Source organism: Phascolarctos cinereus, unplaced genomic scaffold (assembly GCF_003287225.1).
Source record: "Phascolarctos cinereus isolate Bilbo 61053 unplaced genomic scaffold, phaCin_HiC Scaffold_5;HRSCAF=322, whole genome shotgun sequence".
In the NCBI taxonomy this organism is placed as follows: Eukaryota; Metazoa; Chordata; class Mammalia; order Diprotodontia; family Phascolarctidae; genus Phascolarctos; species Phascolarctos cinereus.
In genome coordinates, this window is record NW_027555958.1 from 232,391,006 (window position 1) to 232,405,193 (window position 14,188).

General features: G+C 48.5%; 1 protein-coding gene across 1 annotated transcript in view; it reads left to right on the top strand.

Moving 5' to 3' along the window:
* The first annotated feature begins 1,136 nt into the window (after positions 1–1,136).
* The window catches only part of TFEB (transcription factor EB), a 79,473-nt gene continuing 66,421 nt past the window's right edge, over positions 1,137–14,188 (top strand). The window contains exon 1 of the mRNA XM_020999467.2: positions 1,137–1,226. The gene's annotated coding sequence lies outside the window, so the exon portion shown is untranslated. The remainder of the gene's footprint in view (positions 1,227–14,188) is intronic.

The window sequence follows — 14,188 nt, forward strand, 5'->3', positions numbered from 1 at the left end:
TCTAGAAAGGCCGATGACTTGCCTAAGGTCACACCTCTAGTTAAAGGCAAAGTCAAGTGGGAACAAATGACTCCTGGCTCGGATAGTGTAATAGAGAGAGAGTCCCCAAAGATCTAATCAGTTCCCTAATTCCTAAAGAGGAAAACTTTGTATAGGAGGGGAAGACTCGATACAAATCTCCTGGTTTCCCTGGATTAGACCAGTTAAAGGAGGGCATGTTGCTGGTGAGATCTCGTGTAATAGGTAAGAGAAAAAACCTATCCACTAGGGGCAGATACATAGTCCAAACAGCTGGGTGGAATCACAAATACTTGAGTTCAAATCCTGTTAGAAGCTTATTAGCTGTGTGATTCTCAGGCAGTCTTTTGCCCTCTCTGCCTCAATTTCCCCTCTATAAAACTGAAGTAATAACGGTACTCGAACCCCGCCCCCCAAGTGCTGTTGTGAGGATAAAATGAGGTAACGGTAAAGTTCTAGCTGTTATTTTGGGTAAAAGGATGTAGGGAAGGAAGACAGGGATTCAAATCCTGAGTCTATTTTTTCCCAGCTGTATAACCTTGGGCAATTTACCGTCCCTCTGTGGGCCTCGGTTAGACAGCTGAGGTCCTTTCCAATTCTAAAATCATGTAATTCTTAAATTACAATGCACTTAGCACATTGCCCTTCAAGAAGCCAAATTCCAAGTACCCACAACAAGGACGGGACTACAACTCCCAATGTGCCCTGCGGAGGCAGGTCTCAGAGTCCAGTGACTACAAGGCCCGGGAGGACTGCGATTTCCAGGCTGCATGGGGGCGGGGCGGGGCGGGACGGAGGAGGCCAAGGGGGGCGGGTGCTGCCCTCTGCCGGGCGCGGCGGGAAGTGGGCGAGAAGGTGACAGCCGGAGCCCGGGCGCCGGGGTTCGCGGTGACAGCAGCGGCGGCGGAGGAAAGGAAGAGCGGGAGGTTGCTGAGGGCTCGGAGGAGGCGCGGCTGCGGGGCACCCGGCGGCGGAACAGGAGGAGGAGCCGCCGCCGTAGCCGTAGCAGCAGCAGGAGCAATAGCGGCGGCGGCGGCGGTAGCAGCAGCGGCGGCAGCGCGACCAGTGGACGGGGCGAGCCCCCTGGGCAGCAGCGTCGAGCCCAGAGGAGGCCCCGGCGGGGCGGGGCGCGCGCCAGCTCGTGGCCCGGGCACCTGAACTTGAACAAGTTGCCGGAGCCGCTCAGGCCGACTGACCTTCAGGTCGAGGTGAGCCGGGCCGGAGGAGGAGGAGGAGGGGCGGGGGCTAGGACCTCGGACTCTGGACCGGGGGGTCCGCGGAAGCGGGACCCCGATTCTTGGCTCCCGCATCGGACAGGGAGTGTCCTGCCTCCTTTGGGTACCGGAGACAGGTGGCTGGAGCTGGAGCAGCGGGTTGGACCGGGCGAGAGCTAGAAGGAGGAGATGGGGAATCCCCCTGCCAGGTCGGGTCCAGGCGGCGTCCCCTCTGTCCCCGCGGGGCCGGCGCTGTCCCGCAGGCCGGGGGGTGGGCGCTCCAGCCTCTCCCCAGGGGCTCGGGCAGGGCGGGGGTGAGGGGGGGGCGGCCGCGCCGGGACCTTATGTAACCAGGCGGGAGGGGCCCGGGCTGGGGCCTCCCCCGGCCCGGGGAGCTGTGGGGTGTAAGGGGGGGAGGCGTGGGAGTGAACTTGGGAGTTAGTGGGACTAGACGGGAAAAGACGGTGGCCCAGCTCTCTTCCTCTCCCTCCCCCACACCGCCCCCCCGCCCCCGACCCGGGCGGGGCGCTGAAGGGGGGCCGGGGGAGGGGTGCGGGGGCTGTGTCCGGCCCGGGCCAGGCTCCGCCTGATGGTCGGAGAGGGGGCGGGTCCAGAGCAGCGTCCCGCCCACCCGGGGGGGCCAGCCTCTCGAGGGAGGGACCACCACGTTCCCCTTGCATCTTCCCCCCACCTCCCCCTACTCCGAGCTGGGAGAAGTTGCCCCCACTGGCTGTACCCTCACCCCAGACAGTAGCTATTCTGATTGTCTCCCTCCTTCCTACTGCGTACTCGCCTAGCTGTCTAGCTCTGTCTTGTCTCCAAAGAGTGCCAGCCAACACCGGGACTCTGGAGAATGCACCCGCGGTCCTCTCTTTCGGAGGGCTCCCTTCCTCTGCTGAGTCCGGAATAACTTGTAACCCTCCCGCCTGCCCGCCCAGCGCCCCCGCGTCCCGGTGCCTGGGCTGCTCCGCCCCCAAATCAGTGCGCCCCTACTCCTTTGCCAAGGCCGCAGACTCCGGATTCCTGTCCTTCCCAGGGCCCGGGATTCGCCCACTTTCCTGCCCCTGCTTCTCGGGCCGATGACAGGGGCTCTGGCCGGCCCGGGTGCTCTCTGCCCCGCCCCTTCTCTCCTTCCCTGACCCAGGCTTTCCATAGCTTTCCGCTCCGCCGCCCTGGGGCCGCTTGGGGCTGCGTGAGCAGGTTCCCGCTGCTGTCGCCCGGCCCGCCCTGGCCTCTGAGCACCTTTCCTCGGGGGCAGGGCACAAGCTCTAAAGAGCTTCAGACCCCAGCCTCAGTCCCGGGACCTGGCCCTACCCGATCCCTTTGATTCTTGCCTCCTTCCCCAGATCCCTAGGTTCCCCACTCCCCTCACTTCCCTTCCCCCCTCCCTTTTCCACTCTTTACAATTCACACTTTCTTGCGACACTTAACCACTTCTTGATGTCTGGATTAGCCACTCTTTCCCCTGCCCTCAGCCGTATCACTGCGTTCCAAATCACTCCCCTCCCTCTTTTGTCTTTAGTGTGTCTCCATTAATACTTGTCTCTACCACTTTCTGGATAAAGTCCTGACCTTCCTCAACACTTTCCTGGGGTCAGAGACTGAACACAGAGGTTTCAGCCTACCCTTCCTTTCCAGTCCCTTCAACCACTGAGGGCTTGGAGGACAGTATTTGGGTTCCTTTCTCTGTCTCCAGCAGGAGCTTAAGTCTAGAAGTGAGTGGAGAAAAGGGAGAGACAGAGACTGAAAGAAAAACCTGGTCCAGGGTGCTTGCTGTCTCTGTGACTAGGTTAGACTGTAGGTTACTTCTCCCTTAGTCTCCAACCTCAGTGATAGATCCCCTGTTTGCAGCTTGTGAGGCTGCTGCCGTGGGGCAAAGATCCCAGAATGGCTGGGACTTGGGGTGGAGATTCAGACTTGCAAAGTTTAGAAAAGACTTTAGTACACCTTCATTTTATAGTTGCAGAAATTAGAGCAAGGCCTAGAGTGGGGAAATTCCCTGGCCAAGCTCGCATAGAGAGTTAGCTGCAGAGTCTATACTAGAACCCAGGTCTCCCAGGGCTTTCTACTCCCCCAGGCCTGAGGCACTCCCTCTGCTAAGCTCTTTTCCAACCAGAACCTGAGCCTTCTGTCTGAAGCTAGCCTGATACCTGCTATCATCAGCTACTTTGCAAGTGTTTTGCACAAAGTAAGGCTTAATAGATGCTTTTTCATTAATTCGTTCACTATCTTCAGGAAGGCAGGAGAAACAATCTAATAACTTGGCATTGGAATTCCCTGGTCTATGTTTGCTGGGGTTGTGGGTAAATATATCATATATTTTATGCTCTAATTTCCCCATCCGTAGCGGAGAAGGATGGCAGCCCAGAGTACACTCAGGCTACATGGGAATCTTATGACCAGAAAAAGTCACTGGCTTCACTCCTGAAGGACCAAACATTTGGTCCTTTGCTCTTTTGATTGTTGGGGGGGGGGGGGCAAGCAGAAGGGGAGGAGACAGGGAGGTGGAGCCAGAAACCCTTGTGGTACTGGTGTTCTCCGATCTTACTTTCCTCAGTAGTGAGGTACCTGGGATCCTGGTATGGTAGAGGATTAGGGGAAGAGACAGGTCCAAACCCCTGAACTGAACTCTGTACACAGTAGGCACTCAATAAAGGTTTGGTTGTTCTATGTCTTATTCCCCTAGACTAAGTTCATGAAGGTTGGATCATGTCTTACATGAATTTTCCCTCCAATTTTCCCCCCTTCAATGCCTAGCACAGTGTTCTGTAAACAGTGGGTACTTAATGTTTACTGAATGAATGGTTGGATGGATGAATTCTGGAAGAAAAGTTGCTTATCTAGTGCAGTGATTCTTGTGACAGTAGGGTGGGAAGGGAAGAGATGGGGCAAGTAACAATGAATTCAAGCTTCCAGGTGCTGTCTGAAGTGAGGGGCCCAGTGTCTGCTCCCAGACTCCCTACCCCTCTTCCATGTGGCCCATTTCCTAGTAGGAAGAAAGAAGGCAGGAGGAAGCCCCAGGGCTAGAGTAAGTTCTACTTTCCCAAAACTTGGTGACTTCTTGAGTGTCTGGCTTCTAGCTGTCCCTATTTCCAGTCCTGTTTCTCACTGTAATTGTATGTTTTATCACTTCTCAGCACCTGTATATATATATATATATATATATATATATATATATATATATATATATATATATATATATATATATGTATATATATACATACATATACCCAACAGTGCCTGAACCACCACTAATCTCCTCCTTCCCTCTTTCCCTTCTGGTCTTGTAGTGACCCCTGTTTCTTCCTTTTCAAAGTAGCAGGCAGTTTGTGGCTCCAGCAGGGACTACCCAGAATGTGCTGGCTCTAAAAACCAGTCTGGCTCCCTGCCCCCTTGGGAAAGAGGGTGGTTGTGCTGTTGATGAACCGCATAGGCTTCAATTGAATTCAAATGTTTATTATTAGGCACCTGCTGTGCTAGGCTCTGAGGGGTATGTGTGGGGAATAAAAAAAATTAGATCAGACAGCAGCCTTGTCCTCATGAAACTGGTAGTCTGGGGGGGGAAGTACAAATATAGAAAATTATAATGCAGAATGATATAGGATAAGTGATCATTTTAGATTTAGAGCTGGAAGGCACCTCATTTTACAGTTGGGGAAACTGAGACAGAGTGGCAAAACAAAGTGTTCTAGGAGGTCTGAAGAGGGCCAAAAGATCCCTGCCATTATGGGGTGACTATGGAAGGCTTCATTGTAAGCTAGCAGCAGCATCGTTATAGCTAACACTTATATAGTGCTCCAACATGCCAGGCAATATCTAAGCACTTGAAAAATTATTGTCTCATTTGATCCTCACAATAACTCTGGGAGGTTGGTGCTATTGATATCCTCATTTTACAGATGGGGAAACTGAGACACAAAGGGGTTAAGTGAGTTGCCCAGAGTCACATAGCTAGTAAGTATCTGAAACTGGATTTGAACTCAGGTCTTCTGGATTTCAAGCTAGGTGCTCTGTAGGCAGGTTTATGGTAGAGATGATGTTAAAGTTGAGACTGGGGCTCTGGCTGCCTGGTGAATATCTTTGGAATTTTGCTATCCTCTGAGACTGTTTAGAGCCCTTGGGCATGGGCTGGGCCACCTGGGCTTGACAGCACATTCCTAGGAAAGGATCAATGTGTCATAGGTGCGGAATTCTTGTGCTGGAAGGAACCTTAGAAGCCACCTAGTCCAACTGTCTCATTTTACAGATGAGGAAACTGAGGCAGAGAGGTGGGATGATTTGCTCTGGGTCATGAAAGAAGACTTAAGAGATCATTTAATCCTCTTGTCTCTCAGTCACCCCATGAAATAGGTAGCACAAATAACATTAACCTCTTTTCCAGATAGGGAAACTGAGGCCCAAAGAGATTCTGTAATTATCCCAAGCTCACTTCTACGAAGGCCAGTCTTAGTTGGTACCAGGCTTGAGAGGGACATTTCAAGCCTATTAAGGAAAAGCATTACTGTGTTAAGAAGGAAACATCTCACAGTGTAGATTCAAAAGATCATGTCTCTAGAGTGGGATAGGTCCTCAATGGCTGTCTAGACCAACCACCTCATTTTACAGAGGAGGAAACTGAGGTCCAGAGAGGTGAAGTGATTTGCCCAAGGTTATACAAGGAGTATTTGGCAGGGTCGTGATTTGAACTCAGTCTGTCTTGACTTAAGGCCAGAGATCTTTCTTTCTTTTTTTTTTTTTTAGGCAATTGGGGTTAAGTGACTTGCCCAGGGTCACACAGGTAGTAAATGTCAAGTGTCTGGTCTGAGAATGGATTTGAACTCAGGTCCTCCTGACTCCAGGGCTGGGGCTCTATCCACTGTGCCACCTAGCTGCCCCCTTTTGGGGTTTTCTTGGCAAGGATTCTGGAGTGGTTTGCCATTTCCTTCTCCAGTTCATTTAACAGAAGAAGAAACTGAGGCAAACAGTTAAGGGACTTGCCCAGGATCACACAGCTAGTAAGTATCTGAAGTCAAATTTGAGCTCAGCTATTCCTCAGTCAAGGTGCACCTACCCCCCCCCCCAATCTATTCACTGTGCCACTTAGCTGCCCTTGAGAGCATATTTATGCAAGTTTGAAGGTTTCAGCCCCAAACTAGGGTTAGGAGCTACTGCTTTCAGATTCACTCAAAGCACCTTCCTGTAGACCTAAGGCCTGAAAGTCTATGATGAACTTGGTAGCTGTATCAGCAGAGGCATGTAGGGAGGATTCTGCTTCTTGTCTTACTGCAAAGGAAGCTATATAAGGCAGATTGTGGCTAACAATGGCCAGACTTATCATGTCCGAGAGAGGGGCAGGAGCGAAAATATTAAAACTCCTCGACTTCAGAGTTGTAAGAGACTTTCAGCTCCCTCATTTTCCATGTGGGAAGCACTCCTCCAACCCTTAAAGGGTCACACAGGAGTTTAGTGGCAAAGGCAGGACTAGAACCCAGGTCTGTTACAAGATTTAGATCCAAAAGGAACCAACCCTCCTCATTTGACAAGTGAGAAAACTGAGACCCAAGATGGGGAAATTACTTGATGGTTTTAATAAACAGCTTTTATTCTTTTTATTTTAAAAATTATTTCATACAAGGGATAAGGAGGGGAGGAGGGAAGGTTGTATATTCAGGAATGAAAAAGTAATTTTTTCTTCTTTTTAAAATTTTTTTTCCAATCACATGTAAAGACATTTTCAACGATTTTGAGTTCCGAATTTTTTTCCTTCTCCCTCCTCTCCCCACTCCCCAAGATGGCAAGCAATCTGATATAGGCCATACATGTACCATCGTATTAAACATATCAATAAAAATAATTTTTAAAAAAATTTTTTTTTCTTTTTTTGAGCTAGGCAATGGGGTTAAGTGACTTGCCCAGGTTCACACATCTAGTAAGTATTATGTGTCTGAGGCCGGATTTGAGGTCAGATCCTCCTTACTCCAGGGCCACTGCTCTATCTACCGCACCACCTAGCTGCACCCTAAAAAAGTTTTAAAGAAGACAATTGAGTATAGGATGCCAGAATTAGCCGTTTGGATCCCCAGTTAGCATAATTTCTGGGGAACTCCCATGGTTTAGAGATAATCCTATACTACCATCCCAGATTTTAAACTAAGTTCCCTTATGTTCAAGGTACTGGGAGTGTAGATTTGAGCATGAGTGGTGTTATGTGTGTGAGAGATCTACATGCATATGTAGATTTCAAACATATTTTCATGTTTGTAGATCTTTTCTGTGTTTTATGTTTTGTTTTGTTTTCTTTGGGAGGCAATGGAGGTGAAGTGACTTGTCAGGGTCACACAGCTAGTTTGTAAGTATCTGAAGCCAGATTTGAACTCAGGTCCTCGTGACTCCAGGGCTGGTGCTCTATCCACTGCACCACCTAGCTGCCCCTCGATCTCTCCTCTTTCAAGCTGACTGTGAACTCCCACAGGTAGGGAATGCCTTTCGGGTTGTCATATCCCTCATCACATTCAGTGCCATACTGGGCACAATTGATTGATCCATCTTCCTGTTCAATTGTGGCCGAGTCGGGCCTGGAAGGTCTACAGGTCACAGAGCTGGAAAGGAAGGTAGCAGGGTCATGGAGAGATGACAGGATATGCAGTATTTCCCATTCTTAGTCTTCCTCCTCTCCTTATTTAGGCTCCTTCAGGGCAGGGCATGTTCAGGCCCCCTGTTACCCATCTGCCTCCTTTAGGCCAACCCAGGCTTCTCCCTCGTCAATGAAACAGGCCAATCTTCTGAGTTGGGAAGTAACTGTGAGTGAAGAAGATGACTCTCAGTGATAGGGCAAGAACTGAAGATTTATCTTAACCACAGAAATGAATGAAACTGCGCTGAGTAAGCCCTGTGCTAAACCCTAGGGATGCACATAAGAAAAGTAAGATAGCCTCTGCTCTCATGGAGCTTGCATTCCAGTGGGGGAGAAGACACATAGAGGTTTCAGCTGCAAGTCAGATAGAAGGGTCCCATGGTCCTCATGTACAGGGGCAAAGCAGATGGTCATGCCTCTCCTTCATTGTCATTTCCACTGCTGAAATCATATCGATTTCTGATGTAGAATCATCTGACACTGGCAAGGACTTTGGCAGTGAGAAGTTTCTCTTCTGGGTCTTCAGTAGATGTGGCTACAGGACCCCCAAAAGCAGTTCCCAGGCTGCATCTCCATGGGAATTTCTTCTCCATCTCATGGTTATGATGGCTGGGCTAGAAGCAGGCCCTCCTACCAGTCCCAGTGCTCTTGGGTTCTTTGGTAGCAACTGGTCAACAGTTTGTGTAGGTGGTAGCAAGGAAAGTAGACCCTTTGTGTATAGCCATTGCTCTCCTAGTTGATGGCTGTGGGGCCAGGCTGGAAGCAGGGCCAATGGTCTGGAGTGCACTGGTGTTTCCAAGGTTCTCGGGGCAGACTCCTGGGTGGTGTCTATTGGCATCTGGGAGGAGGTAGTGATTGAGGTGGTGGTGTTGGTGTGATTCATCTGGTGGATGACACCTTCTGTCTCTCCCCCAGGATGCCCTGCTGTTTCGGTTAGGCAGGCTTGCTCAAATAGCAATTGGTCATGTTTAACTGTGGGATTGGGAGAAAACTTTTAAAGCCGTCTCTCTGAGGATGGCTAATGTCAAAGATAGATAGAAGATGCATAAATAGCTAGCTAGACAGAAAATAAACAGAAGTTAGATAGGCAGATAGAAGATAAATAGCTAGCTAGCTAGAAGATAAATAGAGAAGATAGGTAGATAGAAAGATAGATAGATAGATAGATAGAAGATAAATAGCTAGAGAAATACAAAATAAGTAGAAAATGAATAGAAGATAGATATGTGAATAGAAGATCAATAAATAGCTAGATAGATAGAAGATAGAAGATATAAGTAGAAGACAGAAGATCAATAAATAGCTAGCTAGAAGATAAGTAGGTAGCTAGTTAGGATGGATAGAAGATAAATAAATAGAGAGAAGATATAGGTAGATAGAAGATAAATAGATGGGTAGATAGATAGAGCATTTATTAAGTGCTTACCATATGCCAGGCAGGAAAGGTTTCTGATCATTTTCCTTGGTGGGACTTAAGCCTGGTCAGAGTAAGGGGGAGGGAACATAGGATTTACAGCTTGGAGGGAGCTTAGAAATCATTTAATGCAGCTTCTTCATTTTACCAGTGAGGAGACAGGGCCAAGATAGGAAGTGATTTGCACAAAGTCACACGGGGAGTTAGTGGCAGAATCAGGATTAGAACCCAAGTTCTCTGACTCTATATCTAGCTCTCCCTCCACTATACTTTGTTGTTGTCCAATCTTTTCAGTTGTATCTGACTCTTCATGGCTCCATTTGGGGTTTTCTTGGCAGAGATACTGCAGTGGTTTGCCATTTCCTTCTCCAGCTCATTTTACGGATGAGGAAACTGAAGCAAACAGGGTTAAGTAACTTTCCCAAGGTCACACAGCTACTAAGTATCTGAGGCAGGATTTGAACTCAGGTCTTCCTGACTCCGGGGCCTGTACTCTACTGCTTCACCTACCTGCCCTTACTGATGAATTGGGCCAGTATGGATACTGGGAGTGGGGTTGGGGAGGGTCTAAAGTGCACTGGAGAGAGTAAGAAGAGGAGACATTATATATAGAAAAACACCCTGAGAGAACAGAAGTTTGGAGATATTTAGGATGGAGGCTATATCAGGCTGCAGTCGCTATGATCAGGGTAGGCCCAAGACCCTTAGCTTCACGATGCTTGAGACTGTAGAGGCATTCATTGGTTTAGAACTGGAAGTGACTTTAGAGGTCATTGGGTCTAACTGTCTCATTTTAGGAAAGGAGAAGCTGAGGCCCAGAGAGGATGAATGATTTGCCCCAAGGTCACACTGATAGTATGTGGCAAAGCTGGGGTTTGAACCCATGTCACAAGTGACAACAGCACTGGAGGCCAAGTCCAAACAGCCAAAGTTTAATTCTGCCTTTTTTCCTCCCTGTTTCTTCTCAGTTTCTTCATCTATAAAATGGGGGAAAGGTTGGACTCGATTATCTCTAATTATCTTAATTATCACTTCCAACTGTTATTCTGTGATTAAGGAAGAAATGCCTGTGAATGTTTGGCGGTCCTGGCATCCTGAGTGCACCCAAGAGGAGAGGGAAGCAGGATTTGAACACACGCCTGCTTTATGTGTGACCTTTCAACAAGGCTCTTAACTTTCCTGGGCCTCAGTTTCCCATTCTGTAAAATGAGGCAGTTAGTCTAGCTGGCCTCTGAAGGCTCTTCCAGCTCTAGACATATGATTCTACTTGCTATGATCCCTGATTCTATGTTGGGGACTGTGCTGTCTTGTGAAGTATAGAGGAAAGGAACCCCAAAAGAGAGGGGGTCACATGGGCTCCTCCAGGTCTGAGAGGTGTTCTCTACTTTGGTGTCTGTCAATCAACAAATACTTATCAAGCCCTACTGCTAGTGCCCAGCACTGTAGGAGGCACTGTGGGGGTTGAATAGAAAGAGATGAGATGCAGTCCTTGCCTTAAAGAGCTCAAAATCCAGTTGGGGAATCATAAATAATAATGAACATACATTGACTCTTCAGTCAAAAGTCCTGGGTTTTTATCCTAGCCCTGCTATTTTACTACTTATATGACAATAGGAAGATCACTAAAACCTCTGTGAACCTCAATTTCCTCATCTGTAAAATGGGTGGTGGTGGGAAAGATAGACTAAATGAATTCTGAGCTCCCTTCACTTCATCCTAAAGCAATGTTTCCTGTTTCCCTTTCCCCTTCCCCTTCTCCTTCCCTTTCCCCTTCCTTTTCCCATTCCTCTTCCCCTTCCTTTCTCCTCCCTATGTTGCTACTAGGTGTGTGTTGGTAGAGCTATACTAGGGAGTGGGGTGGGGGAGGGGAGGAGTGGCGACAGGTTTGTTTTCTCCTGCTTAAGCAGCGAAGTCACAGCCTGTCCTTTGACTTGTTTATTATGGGTTCAGAAGCAACAGCTGCTGTAGCTTCTGGTGGTCCCTGCAGGGAGAAGTGAGGCCAGGGAGGTGACACATTATACTGCCCACTTCAGAACGCCAACAACGAGGCCTGGCTGTTGTCCCCCCTCCCCAACCAGCTCCCTCTTCCTGGACTCTCTGAGGTCCTTTCAGCTGTCCCTTGTCAGGATGGAGTCCATGGCTTTGGGGACTGATTTAGGATCATAGAACCACCCCTTGGAAGGGAGAGGGGTGAGCTTTACTCATTTGGGCCCTTTATTTTCCTGTTGAGGGTACTGAGACTCAAGAGAAATGAGGCAGCTTGTCCGGGGGGGTCCCTCTAGAACCCAGCTCTCTCTCCTGGATTTCTGGCCAGTGTTCTGTCTACAGCAACAGGCTGCCTTTATTCTGTTCAGTTGTGTTAATTAAATACTATGAAGCACCTGCCTACCCTGTGTCTACACCCCCTATTAGCCCCGACAGAAGATAAACAGAGGCTGGCTGGCCTCTGGCCTCAGGAGATCTGAGTTCTAGTCTCTACTATGATGCTTCCCAACTGGGATTGACTGTGGACAAGTCACTTCACTCATCCTCAGCTTCCCTGCTTACAAAATGGAGATCATATCTGAGTTCCTTACCTGTTTGGGTTGTGGCTTTCCAGGTAGGAAATGAAAGCTAAGTTGACTGAGAGTGTTTTAGAACCAAAAAAAGAAAAGAAAAATAAGGGGGCAGCTAGGTGGTGCAATGGATAGAGTACTGGCCCTGAAGTCAGGGAGACCTGAGTTCAAATCTGGCCTCAGACCAAACACGTGATACTCATTAGCTGTATGACCCTGGGCAAGTTACTTAACCCCAATTGCCGGAAAAAAAAAAAAGAAAAATAAGTTGTCGTTGGATAAGAAAAGACAGGGGTCCCTGCCTTCTAAGAGCTTGCTGTCTTATTGGGTCAGTTAGAGTGACATGCCTGAAAATACAAGGAAGTCTATAGGAACATGAGAAATTGAATGGAATCATCTTTCCTAGTGAAAAGAGCACAGGCTCCAGAACCAGAAGACCGGCTTCAGATTCCCCTCTGGCACTTAGTAGACTTATTTAATCATGGTCCAACAAGTTACTTTTCTCTCGGCCTGTTTCCTCATCTTTGCATGAGATAGAGTAAGGTCTCTCCTACTTCTCTTAACCCTCTTTTAACTTCATCAGGGATCAGAGGGGTGCCATCTCCCAATGCTTGGGATTCTTGCAGGTGGAAGGCCCGCATTGACCTGAAAGGCAGCTTTCAATTCATCACACATCCCTAACCTTCAGGCCCAAGGAGTATCTGTCACTTTGCGTGGAGGTTTTGGGGGTCGAGTAGAACTCTACCACCTTTGGAATCTGAGTCCTTATTACCTGTGTGACCTTAGGCAAGATGCTTTACCTCTCTGGGCTTCAATTGCCTCAGCTATAAAAAGAGAGGAATTGTACTTGATGGTACCTGAGGTCCATTTCAACTCTAAATATATGGTCCTAGCATTCCATGAATACTATATCCCATGGTGGGTTCTGCTGGTTAGCCTTCTCTCTCCCTCTCTCCACATCTTCTTCCATATCCCAACATGCCTTATCTTCCTTCTCACTGGGGACTGAGGCTGGGAAACAGTGGTCACAGGGAAATGGGCTTGGGAATCCCTCTCCCTTTGGGAACTCTGGAAGCCACCATGGCCTTTGGTCCACTTGCCTGCTTATTGGTGTCTCTGTGGCCATGTGCCTGGGATGCCTGTGCTAAATTGGACTTGATGACTCAGACATCCTTAGGCCTGGTCATTGCTGATCTACTGTCCTCCTGCCCAGCTACCAACTCTGACCTGCTCCATTCTTAAAGGACAGCTCTCTCTGAGAATACCCACCCTGCTCGGGGATCAACTTACTCAGCAATTCCCTTGTCCCCCATTTTTTCCCCCCTATATACCTTGGTCCCACTATCTTCTCTTCTCTACCCCTTTCCCTACAACTCCTTGTTGTTGTTCAGTCACGTCCTACTTTTCGTGACCCTATTTGGGGTTTTCTTGGCAAAAATACTGGAGTGATTTGCCATTTCCTTCTCCAACTCATTTTGTTAGGTGAGGAAACTGAGGCAAACAGGGTTAAGTGACTTTCCCAGGGTCACACAGCTAGTAAGTGTCTGAGGCCAGATTTGAACTCAGGTCCTCCTGACTCCAGGCCTGGTACTCTATCTATTGTGCCACCTAGCTGCCCATAATTTCTATCCCTTTCTAAATCTCTTTATGTCTCCCTCTTTAAAAAAAAAACTTTTTAGGAATATATTTTGTTTTTATATTTTCTAAATTTCCCCCTGAATCATTGGCTCCTGGAGAGTCAATCCATATAATGTCTCCCTTTCTTTTGACCTTTCCCTCCTCCCTCATCCTTCTCTGTCCCTCTTCACCTCGACCTCTTTCATCCTCTCCCTTCCTTTGCTTCCTTTCTCCCTTGTCCCCTACTTTCCCCACATCTCCATTTCCTTCCTTTCTCTGCCTTGTTTTCACCTCCCCTCTGGCCCCTTGCTTTCTGCCTCCACCCTATTCTGTCTCCTCTCTTCTTTGCCCCCATGCCCTCTTCCTCTTTTCTGTAGTTCCTCTCTCCTTCAGTTCCACTTTGTTCTTTTGCAGCAGAATTTCACTGTGGCCCCATGACTTGTTTAGAAGACTACTGGAGATTCCTAGAAGTAGAATATCTAAGCCCCAGACCCACCGATTCCTCTTTCTCCCAGATCTTCTCATCTCTGCAATTCTCCATGGTTACAGAATCCTTTGGACCTGTCTTGTCTGCCCGTGGCCCTCTGTTACCTTTGCCCTTCTCCATTCATTCATTCATTCCTTCGTTCATTCACTCACTCAACGGCAAACATTTACTGAACACCTGTCATGTGTACAGTTCTTTACTAAATTTCTCTGACAGTCCCAAATGGGCTATTAACTCACCAGGGGCCTGAAGCTACTCTCCTAGCTAAAG